Source organism: Salvelinus fontinalis, chromosome 29 (assembly GCF_029448725.1).
Source record: "Salvelinus fontinalis isolate EN_2023a chromosome 29, ASM2944872v1, whole genome shotgun sequence".
In the NCBI taxonomy this organism is placed as follows: domain Eukaryota; kingdom Metazoa; phylum Chordata; class Actinopteri; order Salmoniformes; family Salmonidae; genus Salvelinus; species Salvelinus fontinalis.
This window is the reverse complement of record NC_074693.1, coordinates 14,076,965-14,097,191: the sequence shown is the minus strand read 5'-3', so window position 1 is coordinate 14,097,191 and position 20,227 is coordinate 14,076,965.

Genomic DNA, 20,227 nt, shown 5'->3' with positions numbered 1-20,227 from the left:
CTCCATGCTGTTTTTATTTACTTTTCTGCTCTTTTGCACACCAGTATCTCTACTTGCACATCATTATCTGCTCATTTATCACTCCAGTGTTAATCTGCTAAATTGCAATTCTTCGCTACTATGGCCTATTTATTGCCTACCTCCTCATGCCTTTTGCACACACTGTATATAGACTTTCTTTTTTTCTACTGTGTCATTGACTTGTTTATTGTGTTATTGGCTTGTTTATTGTTTACTCCATGTGTAACTCTGTGTTGTTGTCTGTGTCACACTGCTTTGCATTATCTTGGCCAGGTCGCAGTTGTAAATGAGAACTTGTTCTCAACTAGCTTACCTGGTTAAATAAAGGTGAAATTAAAATAAAAATAAAAATAAAAATATAGACTAGTTATAGACTAGACTAGACTAGTATGTGCATGGTCGCCTCTTAACAGTCAGGTTTAAATTAGCTAGCCTAACCAACCAGTCAGCCAATTGAACTCTCATGACTGCAGCCCTGAACTTACTGTCTGTCAATAACCCAGTAGTCGAGACCGGGAGTAGTCTAAGCTCTATTCACCTGAAGTAACACACAACCAGTGTTCACCTGAAGTAACACACAACCACTGAAGTAACACACAACCAGTGTTCACCTGAAGTAACACACAACTACTGAAGTAACACACAACCACTGAAGTAACACACAACCACTGAAGTAACACACAACCAGTGTTCACCTGAAGTAACACACAACTACTGAAGTAACACACAACCACTGAAGTAACACACAACCACTGAAGTAACACACAACCACTGAAGTAACACACAACCACTGAAGTAACACACAACCACTGAAGTAACACACAACCACTGAAGTAACACACAACCACTGAAGTAACACACAACTACTGAAGTAACACACAACCACTGAAGTAACACACAACCACTGAAGTAACACACAACCACTGAAGTAACACACAACTACTGAAGTAACACACAACCAGTGTTCACCTGAAGTAACACACAACCAGTGTTCACCTGAAGTAACACACAACCACTGAAGTAACACACAACTACTGAAGTAACACACAACCAGTGTTCACCTGAAGTAACACACAACCACTGAAGTAACACACAACTACTGAAGTAACACACAACCTCTGAAGTAACACACAACCAGTGTTCACCTGAAGTAACACACAACCAGTGTTCACCTGAAGTAACACACAACCACTGAAGTAACACACAACTACTGAAGTAACACACAACCTCTGAAGTAACACACAACCAGTGTTCACCTGAAGTAACACACAACCAGTGTTCACCTGAAGTAACACACAACCAGTGTTCACCTGAAGTAACACACAACCACTGACGTAACACACAACTACTGAAGTAACACACAACCTCTGAAGTAACACACAACTACTGAAGTAACACACAACCAGTGTTCACCTGAAGTAACACACAACCACTGAAGTAACACACAACCACTGAAGTAACACACAACCACTGAAGTAACACACAACCACTGAAGTAACACACAACTACTGAAGTAACACACAACCACTGAAGTAACACACAACCACTGAAGTAACACACAACCAGTGAAGTAACACACAACCAGTGAAGTAACACACAACCAGTGAAGTAACACACAACCACTGAAGTAACACACAACCACTGAAGTAACACACAACCACTGAAGTAACACACAACTACTGAAGTAACACACAACCACTGAAGTAACACACAACCACTGAAGTAACACACAACCACTGAAGTAACACACAACTACTGAAGTAACACACAACCAGTGTTCACCTGAAGTAACACACAACCAGTGTTCACCTGAAGTAACACACAACCACTGAAGTAACACACAACTACTGAAGTAACACACAACCAGTGTTCACCTGAAGTAACACACAACCACTGAAGTAACACACAACTACTGAAGTAACACACAATCTCTGAAGTAACACACAACCAGTGTTCACCTGAAGTAACACACAACCAGTGTTCACCTGAAGTAACACACAACTACTGAAGTAACACACAACCTCTGAAGTAACACACAACCAGTGTTCACCTGAAGTAACACACAACCAGTGTTCACCTGAAGTAACACACAACCAGTGTTCACCTGAAGTAACACACAACCACTGAAGTAACACACAACTACTGAAGTAACACACAACCTCTGAAGTAACACACAACTACTGAAGTAACACACAACCAGTGTTCACCTGAAGTAACACACAACCACTGAAGTAACACACAACCACTGAAGTAACACACAACCACTGAAGTAACACACAACCACTGAAGTAACACACAACCACTGAAGTAACACGCAACCACTGAAGTAACACACAACCAGTGAAGTAACACACAACCAGTGAAGTAACACACAACCACTGAAGTAACACACAACCACTGAAGTAACACACAACCACTGAAGTAACACACAACCTCTGTTCAGATCCAATTAGGTTTGAAATAATGAAGTATGAGAGAGTCCAGCTATAGATCAGCAGACCTTTGTTATTTAGTGAGAGGAAGCATCCTCTGTTTGTAACTGGAAAACAGCTAACAGTAACTAGTTACTATTGGCCTGATGTATAGATGTACTCAACCCAATAGATGAATCTACTCACTGTCAATGTTTCACTATTAAAGGAACAACGCAGCCGTTTTGATATAAATATCAAATATATTCTGAGTAACAATTAAGTACCTTACTTAGATTGTTTTCAATGAAAATGGCCCAAAAAAAATTAAAAAATAGCTTCTTAGCAAAGAACAATTTCTCAAGCAAGACTTTGCTAGGACTGTCTGGGAATGGTCTGAGTTGGGAAGGGAAAACTGAAAACTAGCTGTTATTGGCAGAGAGTTGAGGAACTCTTGTCTTATTGGTCTATTAACTAATATACTGCTACTAATTCAGCAGGCAGGCCAAAACTCCATCTCACCAAAACAGGAAGACATTTCAGGCGATCTTCTCAAGCAGCTCCTAGACTAAATGTTCACAATTTCACAGTATAACTCCAACTTCCTAGTGTGGAACTATATATAAAGTACAGGAAAATCACAATGTTGACTGCACTGAGCCTGTAATTTATTAGCATGAACATAGCTAAAACAACAGTCTACCTAGCCCTGAGATGTGATCGTCTTGCACATCATTCTGCTGTCCTATGAATAGATGTTATTTCATCCTGATCCTGCCTGTTTCATGTCAACATTCACAAAGACGGATTACCAGGACGTGTACTCAAAGCATGCACGGACCAACTGGCAAGTATCTTCACTGACATTTTCAACCTCTCCCTGACCGAGTCTGTAATTCCTACATGTTTCATGCAGACCACCATAGTCCCTGTGCCCAAGAACACCAAGGTAACATGCCTAAATGATTACCGCCCCGTAGCACTCACGTCAGTAGCCATGAAGTGCTTTGAAAGGCTGGTCGTGGCTCACATCAAAAGCAACATCCCGGATACCCTAGACCCACACCAATTTGCATAATGCCCCAACAGAATAACAGATGACACAATCTCAATCAAAAGCAGCCTATGTGAGAATGCTACTCATTGACTACAGCTCAGCGTTCAACACCACAAAGCTCATCACTAAGCTAAGGACCCTGGGATTAACACCTCCCTATGCAACTGGATCCTGTACTTCCTGACAGGCTGCCCCCAGGTGGTAAGGGTAGGAAACAACATGTCTGCCACGCCGATCCTCAACACTGGGACCCCTCAGGGGTGCGTGCTTAGTCCCCTCCTGTACTCCCTGTTCACCAACGTCTGCGTGGCCAAACATGACTCCAACACCATCATTAAGTTTGCTGACGACACAACAGTGGTAGGCCTGATTACCGACAATGATGACACAGTCTATAGGGAGGAGGTCAGAGAACTGGGAGTGTGGGACCAGGACAACAACCTCTCCCTCAATGTGAGCAAGACAAAGGAGCTGATCGTGGACTACAGGAAAAGGCGTGCCGAACAGACCCCCATTAACATCAACGGGGCTGTAGTGGAGCGGGTCAAGAGTTTCAAGTTCCTTGGTGTCCACATCACCAACGAACTATCATGATCCAAACACACCAAGACAGTCATGAAGAGGGCACGACAACCCCTTTTCCCCCTCAGGAAAGTGAAAAGATTTGGCATGGGTCCTCAGATCCTCAAAAAATTATACAGCTGGACCATCGAGAGCATGCTGACCTGCTGCATCACCGCCTGGTACGGCCTTGAATTCTGATTAGCTGACAGCCGTGGTAAATCAGGTCGTATACCACGATTACCACATATATTTTTACTGCTCTATAGAAATAAGGCACCTCGGGAGTTTGTGATATATGGCCAATATACCACGGCTAAGGGCTGTATCCAGGCACTCCGCGTTGCGTCGTGCTTAAGAACAGCCCTTAGCCGTGGTATATTGGCCATATACCACTGCACCTGAGACCTTATTGCTTAAATAATGCAGTTAGTATACCAAACATTAGGAACACCTTGATTTTAACAGAATTGAGACACAATTTATGGTCCAAGTTAAGATATTAATTGGTTCCAAATACATTCCATTTCTTTATGCATTTTTTTGTTATTGTTATTCAAACATACTGGTTAGGAATACTGCAACAATTGTGCAACAGAATCGTGACAAGTTATGAGTTAAGGTCCAAGTCAAGTCCATTGGTTCCGTTTCTGTCTCTTTGTGCTCCTTGTTCTCTTCATACTAAGTGACTGTGGCTTGTTCATTTAGTGTGTTTCACAGCTTTTTGTTCTGGGCGTGTGCCAGTGACCGTACTTTGAACCAACAGCTGGAGCAGGGGTGTACAGCCAAAGATAGCTGAAGTGTTTTTTTTTTGTGTTGCTTTCTCTCCAAGTCTACGACCTACTCTGTGCCAAGCGGCTGCTAAGTAATACCAGCGTCTATCCTGACCGTAGTGCCAAGCAAGCGACTCTGCGACCTGCACGCTCTCTCTCAGGCCCACCACAACGGCTGACTCTCCTACCCTGTGTCCCAAGTGGTATACTATACCAGTGCAGTACTCAAAAGTACACTACCCGTTAAAAAGTTTGGGGGATCACTTAGAAATGTAATTGTTTTCCATGAAAACATACATGAAATGAGTTGCAAAATGAATAGGAAATATAGTCAAGATGTCAAAATGTGCTTTTCTTTCAAAAACAAGGACCTTTCTAAGTGACCCCAAACTTTTGAACAGTAGTGTAGTGCAATATGTAGGGAATAGGGTGCAATTTTTTTACTCAGCCCCACAGTCCTAGTATGACCCGCAGGGGCTCTGACTAACGGTTAGCTGGAACAACTGGCTGGTGGCTAGCTGTAATTACTGGCTGGCTGCCAGCTGGCTCTGACTAGCTGCTAGCTAGAACAACTGGCTGGCTGTTAGTTGGAATGAATGGCCGGCTGCTAGCTGGTACTGACTAGCTGCTAGTTGGAATGACTGGCTGGGTGTTAGCAGGCTCTGACTAGCTGCTAGCAGGAACAACTGGCCACTTATGACTAGCTGCTAACTAGAATGACTGGCTGACTGTTAGCTGAAATGACTGGCTGGCTGCTAGCAGGCTCTGATTAGCTGCTAGCTGGAATGACTGACTGGCTGCTAGCTGGAATGACTGACTGGCTGCTAGCTGGAATGACTGACTGGCTGCTAGCTGGAACGACTGACTGGCTGCTAGCTGGACTGACTGACTGGCTGCTAGCTGGAATGACTGACTGGCTGCTAGCTGGAATGACTGACTGGCTGCTAGCTGGAACGACTGACTGGCTGCTAGCTGGAATGACTGACTGGCTGCTAGCTGGAACGACTGACTGGCTGCTAGCTGGAACAACTGGCTGGCTGTTTGTTCCAGACACTCAACTTTGGCCACACCCTCACAGTTCCACACAGCTGTTGTTTTTGTCTGCTTGATGAGTTCAGCAAGAAGTCATTGTTTAGTCCTGGAAGTACTTGTTCTATACACCAACCACAACCCACACATACGCATATGTTTGGTCAGTCTGCTCAGTCATTGTTCTCTGTTTCATAACAACATCCGTTCTCATATTCCCTTTGTGGATTTGTTTCCACCTCCCTCTTGTTGACAGTGCTAATATAAACAGCAGTGCGTTATATCCTGTTTGCAAGTCATGACTATTTGGACATAGAGTCCGATTCTATTTTTTATGTTTAAGGCTACCTCGCTATGATCATTTACATCTGTTTACATCAGCTATTTACATCTGTTTGCAAACTTGTTTTTCCTAAAAAAGTATAATTCCAGGCTTACATTTCAACGTATATTACCTCAGTAGTTAACAATATAAACTGGGTAGAAAGGAAGCTATTTCACGTTCTACCGGCTTCCTTTTATGACATTCACCCCGTTGATGTTGTCCAGACACAATAACAAGCATGATAAATACCTTAGCGTTTATAAATAGGGTTGATAGAAGCTGCCTGTTTATCCCCAAAACAACGTTTTAGTACCGAGGACAAAGATTAAGATCAAAGAGAACTTTTTTTGGAGAACATTTTGCAGTTTGTTTACCTGTTTCTGTGTTGTTTTCACAGTTGACCTGATGTTTCTTTTCCATGATTCCAGCTCTAAAAAAGCACTGTTATTTTTCCCATAAGAGAACTAACTGGTGCTAACAGACTCCATATGTCTGTTCTTCACCTTCTGCATATTTAGTTGTTTCGCAAATGGCACCATATTCCCTTTTTTTTGTGCACTAGTACCCATTGGCCCCATGGTCAAAAGTAGTATACTATTTAGAGAATAGGGTGCCATTTGTGAGGCACATCTTAGTTAGTGCCAAGTCAACAGTGGTGTTTTAGAGAGTGAGGTGAGTTAACGGGAAAATAAAGCCAGTTCATATAAAACGTCCTGCTTGAGTTTATTTGATGAGAATAAGTCAAAAGTCAAAACACTGTGTTAAAATGGCTTTACAGTTTAGCGTGGCAAAGGTTAGACAATCGTACACTAATATAAATGTTTTGGAACTGAAGTTAAAAAAGAAAATAGATATTTAAAAAAAAAAGCCTTCTCAATAGCCATTTAGATGTGCTGCAATTCTGTGGTGGATAAAGATATAATATTCTCTAATAAGACACTGGCAAACACCACGAGAACACTTCCTGCTATACTACTAAACCTATCCTTTGGAAAGACTTAATCTTACCCATTGTGAACCCAATGAACTGTAGTGAGTTGAATAGCAGTCGATGTGTAACTGTTGGGGTATGTGTATGTACTAACCACCAGATGTACTTGTCTGAAAACAGTGTTGTATGGGTAAATAACATGTATTTGGTCAGCAGCCAATGCTCTTATTCAACTGTAGATTGTGAAGAACATATTACTTGCGTGTATTACTATTGGGGAATCAGATTTAAGTGTGAAATGTTCACAGATTAGTTTATGTGACAGTTATGTGTTTGCTGAAGTGCAGAAAGTGGCCCATAAAGACTGTGTTATTTGGGTTTTGGTTTAGAAACTCGACCAATGGGATTCAAATCAGGAAAAGAGTGCAAAAGGAATACGTTTTTTTTATTCCAGAACATGTGTTATCTCTTTTCTGATGAGAGGTCAAACAACAGAGCATTAAGGTTGCAGAATTCGGGAACATTGAATAAATTCCCTGGTTTTCCCAAAAATCCAGTTTGGAGGCTCCAAAGGAATCAGCAGAAATTTGAATGCTTCAACTTGGTTTTGGCAGAAGACAGAGAAATTGTTGAAAGTTCCTGTAATTTGGCAACCCTAGGACAGAGCACTACGGGGTTATGGTCAACATTAGTGCACTATAAAAGGGAATAGGGTGCCATATGGGAAGCAACACTTGGGAAGTTATCCTGGACACAAACAGTTGGGCCGAGGTAGAATATTAAAACCATATGCGAGCTCTAAGCACTGTATAAAGCTCATCTGGCAAGCAGAAGCAGAGAACTTAGCTCTGCAAGTGGAAACTATAGTAATCGCTACTCTGTTTTGGTTCGGGGCACTAATTCAACATTAACTGCTGTGTTGCACTTTTTTTTTTAAACCTTTTTTTTTTTAATGGAAAAACACCCACTCCTTCAGCAAGGGGGATGGGTGTTGCCGGGTGGGCGAAAGTTCCAAAGGGGAGTGGCCGTTGAACAGGATATAGAGTTTATGGTGATTATGAGTTTGGGACTGTTCCCACCTGTAATGGGGGAAAATAGCTGTAATGAATGTACACACCTATATCTCCATTCAGCATGTGTGATGAATGAACAACGGATCAAGTCAATTGTATCTGTTTTGACATGAAGTCAAATCAAATGTATTTAATAAAGCCCTTCTTATATCAGCTGATGTCACAAAGTGCTGTACAGAAACCCAGCCTAAAACCCTAAAACAGCAAGCCATGCAGGTGTAGAAGCACGTCAGAACTTAGTCAGCTGCCAGGAAATGGATTGGATGTGTTTACCTTTCTAAATCAAGCTCATGTGCTATGTACAAATGGGACCCTATTCCCTATTGCAGTGTACTTCTTCTGACCAGGGCCACTAGTGCACTATATAGGAAATAGGATGCTGTTTGGGATACAGCCTGTGTGTAATTAAAACCTTTAGTGGACCATGTTATTAAGGGTCAGTCATCTTGTTAATTCAAGACATGAGAGCCGATCAAACTCCAAGGAACGCGAAGCGAGGCGGCCATCTTGGTCGGCGCCAGAAGTAACATCCAGAGGATAACACCCTGTTATCCTCTGGGCCAGATATAACCTTTGTCCCTGTCAGGAATAGAGACTTAAACACATATCGCTAGATGCGAAAAGAAAAAGAATTTAGCTACATTTGTTAGTACTTGTTGTTTATAGTTGCAATCTCCATGTCATCCGTTCATACAGAATGCAGCTTCAAATCAGTCTACTGTCATGCATATACCTATGTCATGTCACCTCATTGTATTTTTTACTCATTGTACTCATTCTATTCGTTTTGAACTGGATGTTACATACGATTAAGCCATTGGGTTGACTAACATCTTCCCCCACCTCATCTGCCAATCTAGACGGGTTGTAAAAACGGATCACGTTTATTTTAAAACATTTGATTTTTCCCCACCAGACCTGTCGTATCATTATAACCCGCTGTCAAGTAAGAGACTGAAAAACGATCTGGCCAGAACCATATCGGACAACTTTCTGCTATAAATACAACTGACACATTGACAAATTGACCAAGGCTCCTTCCCAAATGGCACCCTATTCCCTATATAGTGCACTACTTTCGACCAGAGCCTATTGGGAAAGTAGTGCACTATAAAGGGAATAGGGTGCCATTAAGGATGATACCAAACAACCATTACCATCAAATGTCCGATTTTTTTAATGGATCAGTACATTTGTATCAGATATTTCCAGTCATAGATTTGCATTTTTATAATCTTACCATATCAGGGCCGATTCTATATACGTGCACACACTGGTGGAAGGATGGAAATAATCACATTGTATTTGTCACATGCGCCGAATACAAACAGGTGTAGACCTTGCAGTGAAATGCTTACTTACCAGCCTTTAACCAACAATGCAGTTTTAAGAAAAAATTGTTTTAAGTAAAAAATAGATAGGTAAAATAAATCTATAAAAATAACAAATAATTAAAGAGCAGCTGTGAAATAACAGTAGTGAGACTATATACAGGGGGAATCGGTACAGAGTCAATGTGGAGACTATATACAGGGGGAACCGGTACAGAGTCAATGTGGAGTCTATATACAGGGGGAACCGGTACAGAGTCAACGTGGAGACTATATACAGGGGGAACCGGTACAGAGTCAATGTGCGGGGGCACCGGTTAGTTGAGGTTATTGAGGTAATATGTACATGTAGGTAGAGTTATTAAAGTGACTATGTATAGATAAAAACAGAGAGTAGCATTAGCATAAAATAAGGGGAGGGGGGGTTAATGCAAATAGTCTGTGTAGCCATTTGATTGGCTGTTCAGGAGTCTTATGGCTTGGGGGGTAATTGCTGTAAAGGGGAGCGCCTCGTGATGCATCAGAGAGAGCGTACTTTGTTACAAAATATACAGCGCTGAATCAGAGAACATTAAAATAATAAAAAAAATAATAATTGCTGAATTATCCAAAGGGATACGCTACTAGGACAAGTCTTTCCTGAGCCACCAGTCACAAGCTTTAACAGATGTCCTTCCCTAAAATGGCAAATTAGTACACAGCTATCTTCCTGGTGACTCTCAAAAAAGACTTGGCTAGACCTCATACCCAAGGTGGCTTTTTTAAATACAACCAGTGTTAACAATTGCAGAAATATTGCACAGAAAAAATATATTTTTTGGGACACAGCTTCTAAAATGGAGTATCAAGTCAAGCATTTTAATGAACTGCAAAACTACTCATGTCATCTACAGATTGGAATGTCCACAGTGCAAAGGTGTTCTACACTGGACGGACAAAGAGACGCCTTCAAGACCGCTTAGCGGAACACAAGTACGCTATACGGGTAGGCAATGAAGACTACCCCATGGCAAGGCACTACAAGTCCTTACACCATGGCAACCCTGCCTCCCTACAACCTATGGGTATTGATCATGTTCCAGCCTCTATTAGGAAAGGGGACCGTCTCAAACAGTTAAACCAAAGGGAAAGTTTTGGGATTTACAAACTACAGGCCACTAAGTACCCTGGTTTAAATAAAGATATGGATTTACAAACTACAGGCCACTAAGTACCCCTGGTTTAAATGAAGATATGGATTTACAAACTACAGGCCACTAAGTACCCTGGTTTAAATAAAGATATGGATTTACAAACTACAGGCCACTAAGTACCCCTGGTTTAAATAAAGATATGGATTTACAAACTACAGGCCACTAAGTACCCCTGGTTTAAATAAAGATATGGATTTACAAACTACAGGCCACTAAGTACCCCTGGTTTAAATTAAGATATGGATTTACAAACTACAGGCCACTAAGTACCCCTGGTTTAAATAAAGATATGGATTTACAAACTACAGGCCACTAAGTACCCTGGTTTAAATAAAGATATGGATTTACAAACTACAGGCCACTAAGTACCCCTGGTTTAAATTAAGATATGGATTTACAAACTACAGGCCACTAAGTACCCCTGGTTTAAATAAAGATATGGATTTACAAACTACAGGCCACTAAGTACCCTGGTTTAAATAAAGATATGGATTTACAAACTACAGGCCACTAAGTACCCCTGGTTTAAATGAAGATATGGATTTACAAACTACAGGCCACTAAGTACCCCTGGTTTAAATTAAGATATGGATTTCTCTCCTTTCATGTAGGGTTGTGATAGGTCCATTTGTCGTCATCTAGTGGACATTTTGCACATATTGCACTCAGCTATGTTTACACTGCGGTGGTCCATGTTTGCTGTGTTCTAATGTACTATAAAATAGATGGCTCTCCTATTCTTGCCACTCTGCCCAGATATATGCAAGGTTAGAACTACCTTTCTAGGGGGTTCTGATGCGTCTAGCCTAGAGTTGCATTTCTGTTATCATAGCTACAGTATTTCACTTGTTAATGGTTATAGTATTGCTTACTAGATGTTGTCCAATGAATTCTGTAACCACTCCCTCTTCAAGTCAGGGTTGATTGGAAAAGGCTGTTCAAAAAGAGGACATTGTATTATCATCTATTTGTACTCCCTGACGAAGGCCATGCAGCCGAAACGCGTTGGGAGTTTTTAATCTTTGTTTCTGTTGAACATGCCATACAAATAAAGGCATTTTAATGAATTATATGAAGAGTGCCTTGGTCCTCCCTCCTTTCTTTTTGATGGCCAATTTACCCCTTTTACCAAAGAGCAGCTTCTGTCTACCAAAACCTACTATAGTGTAACATAGCACCTTCTGTCTACCAAAACCTACTATAGTGTAACATAGCACCTTCTGTCTACCAAAACCTACTATAATGTAACATAGCACCTTCTGTCTACCAAAACCTACTATAGTGTAACATAGCACCTTCTGTCTACCAAAACCTACTATAATGTAACATAGCAGTTTATGTCTACCAAAACCTACTATAGTGTAACATAGCACCTTCTGTCTACCAAAACCTACTATAGTGTAACATAGCAGATTATGTCTACCAAAACCTACTATAGTGTAACATAGCAGTTTATGTCTACCAAAACCTACTATAATGTAACATAGCACCTTCTGTCTACCAAAACCTACTATAATGTAACATAGCACCTTCTGTCTACCAAAACCTACTATAGTGTAACATAGCACCTTCTGTCTACCAAAACCTACTATAATGTAACATAGCAGTTTATGTCTACCAAAACCTACTATAATGTAACATAGCACCTTCTGTCTACCAAAACCTACTATAGTGTAACATAGCATAGTCTACCAAAACCTACTATAATGTAACATAGCACCTTCTGTCTACCAAAACCTACTATAGTGTAACATAGCAGATTATGTCTACCAAAACCTACTATAGTGTAACATAGCAGATTATGTCTACCAAAACCTACTATAGTGTAACATAGCAGATTATGTCTACCAAAACCTACTATAGTGTAACATAGCACCTTCTGTCTACCAAAACCTACTATAATGTAACATAGCACCTTCTGTCTACCAAAACCTACTATAATGTAACATAGCAGATTATGTCTACCAAAACCTACTATAGTGTAACATAGCACCTTCTGTCTACCAAAACCTACTATAATGTAACATAGCACCTTCTGTCTACCAAAACCTACTATAATGTAACATAGCAGTTTATGTCTACCAAAACCTACTATAATGTAACATAGCACCTTCTGTCTACCAAAACCTACTATAGTGTAACATAGCATAGTCTACCAAAACCTACTATAATGTAACATAGCACCTTCTGTCTACCAAAACCTACTATAATGTAACATAGCACCTTCTGTCTACCAAAACCTACTATAGTGTAACATAGCAAATTATGTCTACCAAAACCTACTATAGTGTAACATAGCAGATTATGTCTACCAAAACCTACTATAGTGTAACATAGCAGCTTATGTCTACCAAAACCTACTATAGTGTAACATAGCAGCTTCTGTCTACCAAAACCTACTATAGTGTAACATAGCATAGTCTACCAAAACCTACTATAGTGTAACATAGCAGTTTATGTCTACCAAAACCTACTATAGTGTAACATAGCAGTTTATGTCTACCAAAACCTACTATAGTGTAACATAGCACCTTCTGTCTACCAAAACCTACTATAGTGTAACATAGCATAGTCTACCAAAACCTACTATAGTGTAACATAGCAGTTTATGTCTACCAAAACCTACTATAATGTAACATAGCACCTTCTGTCTACCAAAACCTACTATAGTGTAACATAGCATAGTCTACCAAAACCTACTATAGTGTAACATAGCAGTTTATGTCTACCAAAACCTACTATAGTGTAACATAGCACCTTCTGTCTACCAAAACCTACTATAGTGTAACATAGCATAGTCTACCAAAACCTACTATAGTGTAACATAGCAGTTTATGTCTACCAAAACCTACTATAGTGTAACATAGCAGTTTATGTCTACCAAAACCTACTATAGTGTAACATAGCAGATTATGTCTACCAAAACCTACTATAGTGTAACATAGCAGATTATGTCTACCAAAACCTACTATAGTGTAACATAGCAGTTTATGTCTACCAAAACCTACTATAGTGTAACATAGCAGTTTATGTCTACCAAAACCTACTATAGTGTAACATAGCACCTTCTGTCTACCAAAACCTACTATAGTGTAACATAGCACCTTCTGTCTACCAAAACCTACTATAGTGTAACATAGCAGTTTATGTCTACCAAAACCTACTATAGTGTAACATAGCACCTTCTGTCTACCAAAACCTACTATAGTGTAACATAGCAGTTTATGTCTACCAAAACCTACTATAGTGTAACATAGCAGTTTATGTCTACCAAAACCTACTATAGTGTAACATAGCAGCTTCTGTCTACCAAAACCTACTATAGTGTAACATAGCATAGTCTACCAAAACCTACTATAGTGTAACATAGCAGTTTATGTCTACCAAAACCTACTATAGTGTAACATAGCAGATTATGTCTACCAAAACCTACTATAGTGTAACATAGCAGCTTCTGTCTACCAAAACCTACTATAGTGTAACATAGCATAGTCTACCAAAACCTACTATAGTGTAACATAGCAGATTATGTCTACCAAAACCTACTATAGTGTAACATAGCAGATTATGTCTACCAAAACCTACTATAATGTAACATAGCAGTTTATGTCTACCAAAACCTACTATAGTGTAACATAGCAGCGCCTCCCTTCCTCCTTGTTTTCTGCTGGACCTGCCTGTTGGTTTTAGCTGATTGGCCAAGGCCTCCATTTGTGTGACTGTGAAACAGTTGGGTGTGTATGAATGAACCTATTTTTACCTCTGTCTCTGTCTCTGTCTCTGTCTCTCTGTCTCTCTGTCTCTCTCTCTCTCTCAGCCTAAACTGCATCCCTAACAGGCAGTGGTGTGGACTCTCTAACACCAAATAGAAACTGCTGACGCGATATTGCCCATTTTTAGAACTCAAAATGTAAACAAGTGGGATGTCTGTGGTCTGGTGGAGTGGTATGACACATTTGAACAGCCCATCACTTTGCAAAATGCTTGTTTTTTTCCCCCTGTCCACTCTGGCCGGTTGTAGACGATGGGGAGGGCCTGAGGAAATGATGACGTCATAACAAACGGACCACTGTGTCAGTCTGCTGTCAATTCAGTAGGTCGTCGCCTACGGAAACATTGATGAGGGAGGAGAAGTGGAGGAGTGTATTTCTGGTGTAAATAAGGAAACAGTAGCCTATTGCTTAGTAACCTGACTTGCCAGGAAAACATCTCTCTCAAAACATGGAAGTGGGTTAGACGATCTTAGCAGAAGCTTTAATTAATGAATTGATTGAACAGATGGCTGTGCAGCTATTAACTCTTGTGAGGTAATAAGAAGGTAAATGAACAAATGGGAAACAAAATGTGTGAAGTGTCTGATTCAGAGGGGTTGGGTTAAATGCGGAAAACACATTTCAGTTGAATGCGTTCAGTTGTGCAACTGACTAGGTATCCCCATTTCACTTCCCCTTTCCTTACTAAAGTGCCATTAGTCATACCCCTAACTCTAACCCTAATCCCAACTGACTAGGTATCCCCCTTTCACTTTCCCTTGTCTTAATAAGGTGTCATTAGTCATACCCATAACTCTAACCCTAATCCCAACTGACTAGGTATCCCCCTTTCACTTTCCCTTTCCTTACTAAGGTGCCATTAGAAAGTATTCATACGTATTTCCCATGATGCTGTGTTACAGATGGAATTCAAAATGGATTACATATTTTGTTTTAAACCATCTGTCACGTTCTGACCCTAGTTATTGTGTTAATCCTTTGTTTTGTTGGTCAGGACGTGAGCTGGGTGGGCATTTCTGTGTGTTGTGTTTCTATGTTGGGTTAAAGGGTTGCCTGGTATGGCTCTCAATTAGAGGCAGGTGTTTGGCATTTCCTCTGATTGAGAGTCATATTAAGGTAGGGTGTTCTCACTGTTTGTTTGTGGGTGATTGTCTCCTGTGTTTTTCGTGTCTGTGTATGTGCACCACACGGGACTGTTCCGGTTTTTGTTAGTTCGTTCGTTTTATGTAGTCTGTTTTCCTGGTTCATGCGTTCTTCACGTTGTATGTAAGAAAGTGTCCAGGTCTGTTTACATTCGTTTATTTGTTTTGTAATTATTCAAGTGTTTGTCGTGTTTTTTTCCGTTTTGTCTGATAAATCATTATGTATCCACAACCCGCTGCACGTTGGTCAAATCCCTGCTACTCCTCTTCGGATGAGGAGAAGGAGGAAGCCTGTTACACCATCCACACACAATAACCAATAATGACAAAGTGAAAACCATGTTTTTATACATTTCGGTAACAAATTTTGAAAAAGAAATACATCAAAATCTAATTTACATAAGTGTTCACACCCCTGAGTCAATACTTTGTAGAAACAGCTATTACAGCTGTGAGTCTTTCTGGGTAAGTCTCTAACAGCTGTATTTTGCAATATTTGCACATTATTATTTTCAAAATTCTTCAAGCTCTGTCAAATTGGTCGTTGATCATTGCTAGACAACCATTTTCAAGTCTTGCCATAGATTTTTCAAGTAGATTTAAGTCAAAACTGTAACTCGGCCACTCAGGAACATTCACTGTCTTCTTGGTAAGCGACTCCATGGTAGATTTGGCTTTGTTTTTTAGGTTATTTGTCACGTTCTGACCTTAGTTCCTTTTTTATGTCTTTATTTTAGTTTGGTCAGGGCGTGAGTTGGGGTGGGCATTCTATGTTGTTTTTCTATGTTTTGTTCTGTATGTTATATTTCTATGTGTTTGGCCTAGTATGGTTCTCAATCAGTGGCAGGTGTCAGTCGTTGTCTCTGATTGGGAGCCATATTTAGGTAGCCTGTTTTCTATTGTGTTTTGTGGGTGATTGTTTCCTGTTTTCTGTTTGAGTGTTTTCCCCGTTCGGGACAGTTTCGGTTTTCATTTTGATTCTCTTGTTCTTTTTGTATTTTGGTATTCATTCTCATTAAAAGTTTTATGGATACGTACAACGCTGCATTTTGGTCCTCCTCTCCTTCCACCAACGAAAGCCGTTACATTATTGTCCTGCTGAAAGGTTAATTCCTCTCCCAGTATCTGGTGGAAAGCAGACTGAACAGGTTTTCCTCTAGGATGTTGTCTGTGCTTAGTTCTATTCCATTTATTTTTATCCTGAAAAACTTCCCAGTCCTTAACGATTACAAGCGTACCCATAACATGATGCAGCCACCACTATGCTTGAAAATATGGGGAGTGGTACTCAGTAATGTGTTGTATTGGATTCGAACACTTTGTATTCAGGACAAAAAGTTAATTTCTATGCCACCTTTATTTTGCAGTATAACTAAAGCCTTGTTGCAAACAGGATGGGTGTTTCAGAATATGTTTTTTTCTGTACAGGCTTCCTTCTTTTCACTCTGTCACTTAGGTTAGTATTGTGGAGTAACTACAATGTTGTTTACGCATCTTCTGGTTTCTTCTATCACAGCCATTTAACTCTGTAACTGTTTTAAAGTGAAATCCCTGAGCGGTTTCTTTCCTCTCCGGCAACAAATTTAGGAAGGACGCCTGCATCTTTGTAGTAACTGGGTGTATCGATACACATTCCAAAGTGTAATTAATAATGTCACCATGCTCAAAGGGATATTCAATGTGCTTTTTTAATGTTTACCCATCTACCAATATGTGACCTTCTTTGCAAGGGGTACAGCAATGAAGTAGTCTTTAAAAATTCATGTTAAACACTATTACTGCACACAGAGTGAGTCCATGCAACTTATTATGTGACTTGTTAAACATATTTTTACTCCTGAACATATTTAGGCTTGCCATAACAAAGGGGTTGAATACTTATTGACTCAATACATTTCAGCTTTTCATTTGTTTATTAACTTGTAAAAATGTTTAAAAACATAATTCCACTTTGATATTATGGGGTATTGTGTGTATGCCAGTGACAAAACGCATTTAAATGTAATCCATTTTAAATTCAGGCTGTAACACAACAAAATATGAAAAAAGTCTGACTTCTTCTGAAGTCATGTCTTTAGTTTTTTTGTTTGTTGTGTATGTTTAATGCAGTAGGTTAATATCTATCATGTCTTTCAGATTAACACCACAAAGTACAAGCCAGTAGTCCATTAGCAGACACTTTTACTTTACACTACTTTACAGTAGTGAGTGAATACATTTTTGTACTTTTTCATACTGGTCCCCCCCTGTTGGACAATCACACAGTGTTCCTTTTCTGAACTTCCTCTTTTAGGAACCCACTCATTGTTTACAGACTCTGTCACCATGGCGACCGCGTCCCCAACACTCCAAGACAGAAAACAAAGTATGTTGTCGTCACATCACAGCACATCACAGGAGAGAAAAACTCAAACTGACAAAAGATTGGTTTGTAGATACTCAAATAGCCTGCCCATTTCAAAGATGGTGGGGTCTTTTTTTACTGTCCGGCCAGCCAACACACACACAGACAAACAGTGAGTTGTGTCTGTAAAACACCCAAAGGGGGTTTGCACTTGTCGTTTTATGGGCCGTCACTCCGTGGTCGTTAACAGGTGGGGGATGGGAGGGGATGAAGGCAAGCTGTTGTAACTCTTTCTGGTCTGGCAGGGCTTCCTGAGGTGACTCAGGGGATTTCCCAGTGTTCTGTGTTGCACACTTGGGTTCAAATAGTTTTTGAAATCGTTAAATACTTTAGCTGTGCTTGATTGAGCTTCCCCGGCACAACCGAACCCAATCAAATGGTCCTAAAATAACAAGTCTTACCCGCCTGGCACTCAAGGCAGATTAAAGCAAACATATTTGAAACATGTAAAATACTGTTTGAACCCAGGTTATCTGTGTTGTCCAAGACACCAGTCAGGCCAGATCTCTCCACCAGACAGACTGGGCAGGGTAGGGGAACCCAATAGGGTTGGCCACTTGTAAGGCTTGTATCCCTTATAAGGCTCTGTGACAATAGGGTTAGGGTTGACAGCCAAGAGCTATTCTTTCCAATGTACCACCCACTGACCGACACTGAGGTAAATAGGGCAGCGTCCCAAATTGCACCCTATTCCCTATATATAGTGCACTAGATTTTGACCAGAATAATCAAAAGTAGTGCACTATGTAGGGAGTAAGGGGCCATTTGGAACTTAATCTAGGAGCTTTCCCACCCTCACTCTCCCTCCCAGCTCCCGGTTCCCGCTGGCCGATGACTATCAGGGATAGCAGGAAACAGTGTGACTGAGGAGAGCGTGTTCAAGTAAACAGGATAAGGAACGGGAGGGGAGGCAGAGGGAGGCATAAAATGCTGAGACAAGCTGACTCCTCTTTTCATCATACTGATGGTTGGAAGTGGTTTACACTGACTTACCTAGTTAAATACATCTAAAATAAAAATGAAGGGGGTTTACACTGACTTACCTAGTTAAATACATCTAAAATAAAAATGAAGGGGGTTTACACAGCAGTCTGTGGCCCTTACAATCCGGTGATATGTTGCAGAGGTCTTTCTCTCGCGGACGCAATGACATCAAGGTCTCCATGTAAACTTAGTCTCGGTCATTCTGGTCGATCTTGGCATGCCTTGTAATGAACACCTCCTAGATATCCACGATCACTCTGGTTGGTCTTGGGGGACCTTCAAAACAGTCTAGCGTCGTCACTAGAACAACAGGATATATGTTTCAAGCTGACTTATCATAGCAGGAAATGTTTCATACATCATACTATACTCACACACTAAGGTCAACTCACAGAGCTTCATTTTAACTCCCTAACAATATGCTTATATGGACCTCATCCAGTTTGTCTGGGACTGGGGTTCGAGTCTCAAATGGCACACGATTCCCTATTTAGTGAACTACTTTTGACCAGGGCCTACATAGGCAATAGGGTGCGATTTAGGACACAACCCCAGTCTGTGGACACTAAGGTGTCCTGTCTGTCTGCGTTTAGCCTGTAATATAGTTATGTGGAGTGGTATTGTCCCACCAGGTAGAGAAAGGGCCTAGTCAGTTGTACAACTGAATGCATTCAACTGAAATGTGTCTTCTCCATTTAACCCATCTCCTCTGAATCCGAGCTGTGCAGGAGGTGTCCTTAATCGACGCCCACGTCATCTGAGGAGCAGTTGTTGTTGGGGGTAAATGCCTTGCTCAAGGGCAGAATGGTTGATTTTTACACTTTGCCAGCTCAGGGATTCCAACCAGAGACCAGTTTACTGGGTCCAACTCTCGGGCTAGGGTCCTTTTTTTCAGAATTTACCGCCTGACTGACGTGCCCAAAGTAAACTGCCTGTTACTCAGGCCCTGAAGCCAGGATATGCATATAATTGGTACCATTGGATAGAAAACACTTTGAAGTTTGTAGAAATGTAAACATAATGTAGGAGAATATAGCACAATAGATATGGTAGGAAAAAATCCTACTGGGAGTCACAGTTGGAAATCAGTCTGTGGGTGTGTGAGGAAGAGGACGTGCACTTGCTAATTTTTATTTTCTATTGAACATACTTCTTTCCGTATGAAATATTATTAGTTTAATTACATTTTAGGGTACCTGACGATTAAATAGAAATGGTA